The following is a 9146-nucleotide window of genomic DNA, read 5'->3' as shown; positions in this document are numbered from 1 at the left end:
CCTACCAAAGACAGAGTTCAAAACAATGGTTATAAGGATGCTCAAGGAACTTAGTGAGAACTTCAACAGAGAGATAGCAAGCATAAAAACAGACATAGAAACCATAAAAAGGAACCAGTCAGAAGTGAAGGATACAATAACTGAAACGAAGATTGCACTGGAAGGAATCACCAGCAGACTAGATGAAACAGAGGCTCGCATCAGCTCCAGGAACTGGAGACAGCAGTGAACGAAGCAAAATCCTGGTTTTCTTGGCATTTGCTCTTCCCACACACAGGTAGCTCTGACCTCCTCTACCTGTTACAGACCAGTCCCCTTTCTGCACTTAATTATACACTGCCTGTGCATGTAAGTTTAACTGGCCTGCCCACTTGATTATAAACCCCAGGGGAGCAGAGACCAGGATTGTTTCTACTGTATTACACAGTCCTTAACTTAACCCCACACATCCTTAACTTTTCAATTAGGAAAGCCAAGCATCTGCACGTGGTGGGGACTTGATGAATGTTTGTTGAGTGACTAATAAAGGTCATAAAACATGTTGGACATTTACAGGCATTATCTCCTGTAGTCCTCATAAAAAACCCTAAAAGGTACAATTTACTGACGGGGAAAGGGAGGTTAAGTGACTTGTTCGAGACACACAATTAAGAAGGGGTGGATCCTGAATGCAAGCCCAGGTGTCTACATTCATGAAATACCATGAATGTGACACAGGCCAGCTTCTGAGACATGTGACATGCGCAGTGGGGACCATAAGTTCTTCAGAGAAGGGAAGGATTTGTGAGGGCAGAGTGAGCAGGGAAGCAATTAAATTATGGTAGAAGTGGGGCTTCAGCTGGCTGGGCTTTGAAGGATGGAGGAGGGGAGAAGGGCGGCAAAAACAACAGAGTGTGAACCCACGAGGCTGACAGCCTCCAAGCAAAGACCTGGGACTGAGGTGGGCTGACTCGAGCACCTTATCCAACTGATCAGCCTGGTGCACATTTTTCTAACAGCTGGAAAGTGATGAGAAAATAATTGTTCAATATGTGCAAAAGATCACTAGCCTAACCAAGCATGTGGACGAGCTTGAAATGGAGCCAGATGCCCTCCCGGGTATGAACTCCAGTCTGCAGGGCAGAGCTGATGGTGATACGGCACCTGGACCTGACCCTGAGCAAGGTGCTGTGGAGGGGGGCTGGAATCACAGACGGGGTCTTCGGTGAGGTAAGGGGGGCCCTTAATACATTGCCTTGGCTCAGCTGCAACCTCTGCTCTGTGCACGCTGACTCAGTGACCTCCTGGGAAGAGCTTATTTCACAGATGCCAAAAGGCACACACAGGCCTCCCAGGATGATATGGGGAGAGCACCCCAGACTTTGACCCTGGTGTCCAGGGTTCTAGAGCCAGCTCTGCCCTTTATGGATATGTGACTTGGAACAATTCACAACACCACTCGTGGTCTCCGAATAGTAGTCTAGAGCAGTGCAGTGCCTTCCTCAAGCAGTGCTGGGTCCTCGCCTCCGTTAAGGTAAATTTAGAGCATCAAAACCAAGACTCTTTGGAGTGGCAAGGAATGGAACAGAACTGAAAATATCATGTGCATCGCATGTTTGTTGAAACTTATATTGCAGTTATGTATGCACAGTGGTTGGTCATGATAAACGTATTTCTCATTGTGCGCCACGCTCAAAAACATTTGAAAGCCCCCGGCATAGTGTCTGAGGGTAGAAAGTGTAGCGTCAGATGTCCTGGGTTTGAATCTGGCTCGGCCACTTGCTAACTGTGTGACTTTGGGCAAGTTATTTCACCTCTCTTAGCCTCGGTTTCAACAGCTGTAAAATCAGGAAGATAAGATGACTAATTTCATAAGTTTGATGAGAGAATTAAATCAGTCAGTAAATTAATATATATGAAGTCCTTAGGACAGCACCTGGAATTCAGTAAGTGAACACTCACTGCTGCCGTTTCAATGTTTGTCACTGAGGCAGCTGAACCAGAAAACAACTAAGGTCCCTCAGTTCTAACCATAGGCCCTGTTTTTTTCCCAATGAGGTCCCAGGACTGACCCAAGGTCACTTGGCTATTGCTCAGATTGAAGAGCCCAGTTCCACTTTTCTGAAGGCTTAGCTCCGGCCCAGGCAGGCCCAGAGGGCAGAGCACTGAGAGGCCAGATGCTGAGAGGGTTTGGGTTTCCCGTGCCCAGGCCTTGAGATTTTTCCAGAGCTCTCCTTCATTCACAGGCAAGAAGCACTGGAACTCTGACAGCAATGGCATCTGAGCGCTCCCAAATGCACTGACTAAACTACACCAGAAACTGTGAGATAGCCAGGCCACTACGCTCCTGGGACGAGAGGCCTAATGTTGGTAAGAAAGACAGCTGGCAGCCTTCTGTTTTTGTTTTTACTTGTTTGTTTCTCCAAAGTAACTCATGAATTTTACAAAAAAATAGAAATATAGGTCACAGTCTATCAAAAGTCTTACTGCATGTGCTAAATATTGTTAAATTGATCTAAAGAAAAATGCTAGTATACAATATGAACAGTATCATACACATATATTCAGTACATATGCGTATATACATGAATTTGTAAATATTGTGAGTAAAACTATTTCCTCTTAGCTTTGCCAGCATTGGATTTTACTGTTTTATATTTGCAAATTGAATAAGCATGTAAGGATACCTATTCTAACTTACTTATCTTTAAATACAGTATAATGAGGCTGACCTTTTTGTCCCAGGTGTTTACTTCCAACTATTCTTATTTCCTAACATGTAACCCTTCCAATCTTTCAGTCAGCAATACTTACTATATAATCAATATGGGTTTCATTTTTCATTAGGTAGTAGAAGAGCAACGTTTATCAAAAAAAATTTCAGATACACTACCTGTTCTCAAGGATCTTACAGTCTAATAGAGTAGAGATAAACCTAAATGTTGTCTTCAAAAATTGAATACAGTTGACCCTTGAACAACACAGGGGCTGGGGTGCCAACCCCAAACAGTTAAAAATCCGCATATAACTTTTGACTTCCCAAAAACGTAACTACAGTCATTCCTCAGTATCAGTGGGGTATTGGCTCCAGGATCCCTGCAGGTGCTCAAGTTCCTTATATAAAATGGCAGAGAACAACGCATATGGTCAGCCCTCTGCATCCGAGGATTCCCAACCATTGATCAAAAATACTGCAGTTTGATCTGTAGTTGGTTGAATCCGCAGGTGTGAAACCTGGGGATACGAAGGGCCAACTGTATATTTATTGAACAGAAATCTGGACCCATGCATCAAACTCGTGTTGTTAAAGTATCAACTGTATACTTGGGTCGTGGATAAGGTGATCAAAGATTCAACTCCTAAAAGACAATATCTCACAGTCCTGGGAAATCTATGACACTAGATGAGTCACTAGATGAGTCACTAGATGCCTTTGCATCGTCATGTTTATCATAGTTCACTTGACGGTGACATATTCTGGGTCTTCAGTAAGTCCACGTCCAAATTCTAGAGAATATACAAGATGTAACTTGAGTGGGACAGGACCTTCTAGAGAGGGTTGTTTCCTACATCCCCGCCCCTTGGATAATTCTCAACACATATTATTAATACACTGCTTCTGCTCAGCTGCGACCTCTGCCCTGCACACTCTTTGTTCATAAACCCTAGCACCATGACTCAAGGCCATGAACATCCACAGGACCTAGAATTCTGGGTCCTTGGGGACTCTGAGCTATGGCTGTTCTTTATTTCTCCAATGGTAAAAACACTTAACCAGGTCATCTACTCATTTGATGAATCTTATGAACTGAATAGTCTTCCCCAAAATTCATATGTTGAAGCTCTAACCCCCAATACCTTGGTATATGACTGTATTTGGACATAGTGCCCATAAAGAGGTAATTAATGTTAAATGAGATTATATGGTTGGGCCCTAGTCTAGTATGACGGGTGTCCTTATAAGAAGAGGAAGAGATGCCAAGAATGCATATGCACAGAGAAAAAGCCCTATGAGGACACAGCCAGAAGGTAGCCATCTGCAAGCCGAGGAGAGAGGCCTCAGAGAAACCAAACATACCAACACCTTGATCTTGGACTTTTGGCCTCTAGAACTATTGAGAAAATAAAACCATCCAAGGCTGTAGTATTTTGTTATGGCAGCCCATGAGATGACCCAACAGGAACCCAAGGTTTGGGGACCCTAAAGAATGGGTACCCCCTAAAATAAGTTTGAGGTTCCCCCTTTCAAAGTCCTCTCCATCAGATCGCTTGATCACTGGTCAGCTTCCTTCCTTCCTTCCACCATTTCCTCCCCAACACCTTGAACACATTTGCTATGGGCCAACACTCTCTATGAATCCTGAGGCCATTCCTTGCACACCTGCCAGAGTTCTGTGCCAAAAGAGGCATCGCCAACCCTAGTCAGATTTTTGTTCTCCACACCATCCCATCAAAAAATGGAGGTTGGGAGACCGCTACCTGGAACCAAGCCAGAAGGCATTGTATTAGAGCATCATCCATTGTTTCCCTGTCATCCTTAGCCATTCTATCTACAAAGACTACACCAAATTAAAACCGTTCACAGCTGTCATCTCCACAGGATATGACTCGGGGATGGTCATGACAAGAACCAGCTTTACTACAACTCTATCAACTCCAAACACATGTGCCAGGTGAATGTCACTTCTAACAAGGCCCAATCCAGCCTACTGCCAAATGCAGCTTATACCAATTTCTCTGCCTACAGTTCCACACCCAGAAAATTACCGAGGTCCTGACAATCACCACAGTGCTTCACTCCAGGTTATCCCCTGCAATCCCCTGGAGCCGTGGACCCTAAGCAGGTCTGGCCATCCCAGTTCTCCCTCCACTCCTTTCAACTCTCTCTGTCTCTATTGCCCTGGCTATCATCACCATGCTCCAGACTTACTAAAGTGGCCTCCCAACTGGTTCCCCTTTATCTCTTCCTGTCCTCTCCTGTGCCCTTGTGCAATCTATCCTGCACACTGCAGCCAGAGTGAGCTTTCAACATGCAAATCGCATCGTGCCCCTCTTCTTTATCCCCACTCTTCTGAGGATAAAGGTACAAGCCCATGTGAACTGGCCCCTGCCTACTCCCCAGCTTCATCTCACCATCCACTGTCCTGCTCTCTCAGAAAGAATCAACCATCTTTCAGTTCCCTTGATGTACCCTGCCCCTTCCTGTCCCAGCACTTTTATACCCAATTTTAGTTCAGCCTGGAACACCCCACATGCATGAACATGTGCGCGCGCACACACACACACACACACTGTCCCTGGCTAATTCATATGTATCACCAGTGTCATTGACTCCCCAGGTATATTTGTTGTTCTGTGCTGTTGTGTCTGTTCCAACTCCTGGCGACCCCATGAATGAGTGGTGTCCAGTGTCCTGTCCTCAACAGCCCTGCTCAGCCCCTCATGCCTATGGCTTCTTTGATGGAGTCCATCCATCTCCTATGCGGTCTCCCTCTTTTCCTGCTGCCTTCTATTTCCCCAGCATTGCTGTCTTTTCCAAAGAACCTGCCTTCCCATGATGCACCCAAAGTAGGACAACTTCAGTTTTGTCATTTTTGCCTCCAGCGATGTTTCAGGCTTAATTTGCTCTAGGACTCACCTGTTCATCTTTCTGGTGGTCCAGCGTATTCGTAGAGCTCTCCTCCAACACGGTATTTCAGATGAATCCATTTTCTTCCATCTGCCTTCTTTGCAGTCCAGCCTTTGCATCCGCACATAGTAACTGGGAATATGAGGGTGTGGATGATCTTAGCCTTGGTCTCTAATGACACATCTTTGCTCTGGGTGGTCTTTCCTAGTTCTTCCATTGCTGTCCTTCCCCGTCTCAGCCTCTCTTCATCTCTTAGCTGCAGTTTCCATTTGAATTGATGACCAAACCAAGGTAAGCAAAACCTTTTAACAATTTCAGTGTCTTCATTGTCTATTTTAAAGTTGCGTATTTCTTCTGTAGCTATGATTTTTGTTTGCTTGATGTTCAAATGCAGTCCTGCTTTGGCACTTTCTTCCTTCACTTTCATCAGAAGTCAATTCAAATCAGGTATATACTATATAATTATTTATTCAAGGTCTTCAGCTCTAGACTGTAAATTCTACCAGGGTGGGGACTGTGCATTCCTGCCACTCTTAACCCCAGCACCCAGCACAGGGCTTGGACCCTAGGAAATGTTCAAGAATTCTTTTGAATTAATAATTAGTTAGTAGACCAGTGGTTATCAGCGTTTCCTATTTCATAATCTACCAATTCCTGTTTAATCCCCTAAAAAGTAGGACACAAATGTACCTTTTATTCTTTAAATATATATATGTGTGTATATAGATATATATGTAGTTTTATCATAGGTTGGGTTCTTTCTAGTCTTAAGGCTGGGCATCACAACTCTTAAGTTTCCCCTGCCAAGCCTTGATCACGTCATGCAGTTTTCTGTACTCTTTCCCAGCCAAGGATAGGTTATCTGTTGAGATTTTCATCCCTCCCTGATTCACCACCACAAGGCTTTGACTGGGGACATGTGAAGGAGATAGAACTCTCAAGGATGCACAGAATGTCTGTATTGGTGCCCTGGTCTCTGCACACACTCACTTCCAGCAGCCCAGCCACTACTTGCATTGAAACCCAGACCTCAGTGCTGCTCCCCAACTCTGACCCCTTCCATGCCCAGAAGGGAGCTCCAGCAATCCCCTTTTAAAGGCACGCTGGAAGAAAAAACTCCAGCGGCTGTCCCTCCCTGGAGGCTGATATTGAGGCGGAGACAGCGTCTTATGGATACTTACCATTTTAGCCTTCCTGTTAGTCTGCCCAAAGTGTACATTGAGGGCGTGGCAAAGCCTGCAGGGAGAGTTTTGGAGCAATTAACTGTGAATGCAAAACGCCTCTCCTCTCATATGGTCAGCCAAACCACAAGTGTATTCCCTTCACTCATTACAAGGTAGCTAAAAGACTGAAGTATTCTAATTGTGGCACAATTAAAACCCCTGTAATTAAGGAAAGATGGCGGTGAGAAAGTGACTGGTTCAGAAAGCTCAGCACGAGGGAGAGCAAAAGAGCAATATATTTATTCACCACTAGATGGCAGGCTTCCTGCTTTATTCCCTGCTCGCTCAATTTTAAATCTAGAAATGATCCCCAACCAGCACTCCAACAAACCAATCCCCCAAAGTACCCCAACACATTGAGAGTTGTAGAATGTTAAGGGTGCACAAAAATTTGGTGAAAAAAATTTGGTCAAATCTTACATTTACAGAAGAGAGCCCAAGAGGTCAGGAAACTTGGGTTCTCCCAGGCCAGATTGCTAGCCATCCAAAAATCTCCTTTAAGAAAGAGATGATAGAACAGCATTATGAATGTGCACTTCTTTGCGTGTATGTAATAGAGAGAGAGAGAGATAGAATAACTCTACCCCAAAAGGAGAGGGATGTTTAATTAATTTGGTCTTATAATGATTTGCAAGCTTGGATAGTCACGAGCAACTTGCAGTCTGGCAACCCTTATTCAGCTGGGTGCTCCCACAAGCCTTATATGAAGCTCTGACAACTAAGTTCGAAAACTTTGTTGCACCGATGTTGCTAACGTGTTTTGATATCAGAGGGACTATTCATTATGAATCTGTACCAACTGGACAGTTAACCAAGTTTACTATTTGAAAGTGCTGAAAAGGCTGCATGAAAAGTTAGACAACCTGAACTTTTCGCCAACAATTCATGGCTCTTGCATCACAACAATGCACCAGTTCACATGGCACTGTCTATGAGGGAGTTTTGAGCCAGTAAACAAATCACTGTATTGGAACACCCTCCCTACTCACCTGATCTGGTCCCCAATGACTTCTTTTTTTACCCAAAGATAAAGGAAATATTGAAAGGAAGACATTTTGATGACATTCAGGACATCAAGGGTAATATGACGACAGCTCCGATGGCCATTCCAGAAAAAGAGTTCCAAAATTGCTTTGAAGAGTGGACTAGATGCTGGCATCGGTGCATAGCTTCCCAAGGGGAGTACTTTGAAAGTGACCACAGTGATATTCAGCAATGAGGTATGTAGCACTTTATCTAGGATGACTTCACTTTTTCTAGGATTGCGTACGACGCCTGACGAAAGGATAGATGAGGCATCCCAGTTGGTTGAAGTAAAGTGGAGTCCCTATAACTGGTGACTTTAGCCAAGGGATTTACTTCTCAGGACCTCAATTTCTTTTCTTTTCTTTTTTTTAACTTTTATTTTATTTATTTATTTTTATTCCAGGACCCATCAGCTCCAAGTCAAGTACTTGTTTCAAGCTAGTTGTGGAGGGCGCAGCTCACAGTGGCCCATATAGGGATCGAACTGGCAACCTTGTTGTTAAAAGCACTGTGTTCTAACCAACTGAGCTAACCGGCCGCTCCAGGACCTCAATTTCAAAAAAGAGGATGTTGAATTTACACTATCATCTAAATCTCTAAGTGCAAAATATATAAGAGAAATGCCTAGGAGAGTGCCAGGAAAATTGTAGAATAATGGTTCTCAAAGTGTGGTCTGAGGAACCCTAAGGGTTTCTCTTCCCTTTTCCAACTGCATATCTGTGTGAGGACAGGTTCTGTTCATATATTTCAATCAAAATAACAATATAGCAAGAGGTTGAATACAGAAACAGATGAGAATCTATAAACTAAACATTAAAGAGATTTGCAAAAATGTAAAACAATGCCATTCTCATAATTTTCTTTGTTTTGGAAAATAGTAATTGTTCATAAAAATATGTAATTTATATTAACACATGATGGGGGTTTATAGTTAGTTTTAAGTATATTATATTAATAAATATTTAAAATTTTCTCAGTTATAACTTTTGATAAAGTAGATGTTAAATATCTCATATAAACCAAAGCTCTTCAGGGTTCTTATCGCTTCTTAGAGTATAAAGAGGTCTTGACTCAAAAAGTTTGGAGATTAATTAACCCCTTCCTTAGCTCTGTTTTTTATCTTTCTTCAGAAGCACAAAGCTATCTATCGAATGATGTTAACTTTAGGCTATCTGTACAATAGCAAAGGAAAAAGAGTAAAAAAGACAAGTGAATGTTTAATATTAGGGGAAAGGTTTAGTAATAATAAATGTGTTCCACTAACCCGAATGGAATTATGTATTATAGTA

The 9146-nt window shown here is 43.2% G+C and overlaps 1 long non-coding RNA gene across 1 annotated transcript; it reads left to right on the top strand.

Moving 5' to 3' along the window:
- The first annotated feature begins 2157 nt into the window (after positions 1–2157).
- LOC141570815 (uncharacterized) lies at positions 2158–8861 on the top strand. Its single transcript, XR_012495269.1, has 3 exons — positions 2158–2349; positions 7859–8051; positions 8261–8861. It is a non-coding gene; the product is annotated as an uncharacterized LOC141570815 (long non-coding RNA).
- Positions 8862–9146: the final 285 nt, after the last annotated feature.

The sequence above is a fragment of the Rhinolophus sinicus genome, linkage group LG03 (assembly GCF_036562045.2).
Source record: "Rhinolophus sinicus isolate RSC01 linkage group LG03, ASM3656204v1, whole genome shotgun sequence".
Taxonomy (NCBI): domain Eukaryota; kingdom Metazoa; phylum Chordata; class Mammalia; order Chiroptera; family Rhinolophidae; genus Rhinolophus; species Rhinolophus sinicus.
This window is presented reverse-complemented; position numbering and strand designations above follow the sequence as displayed.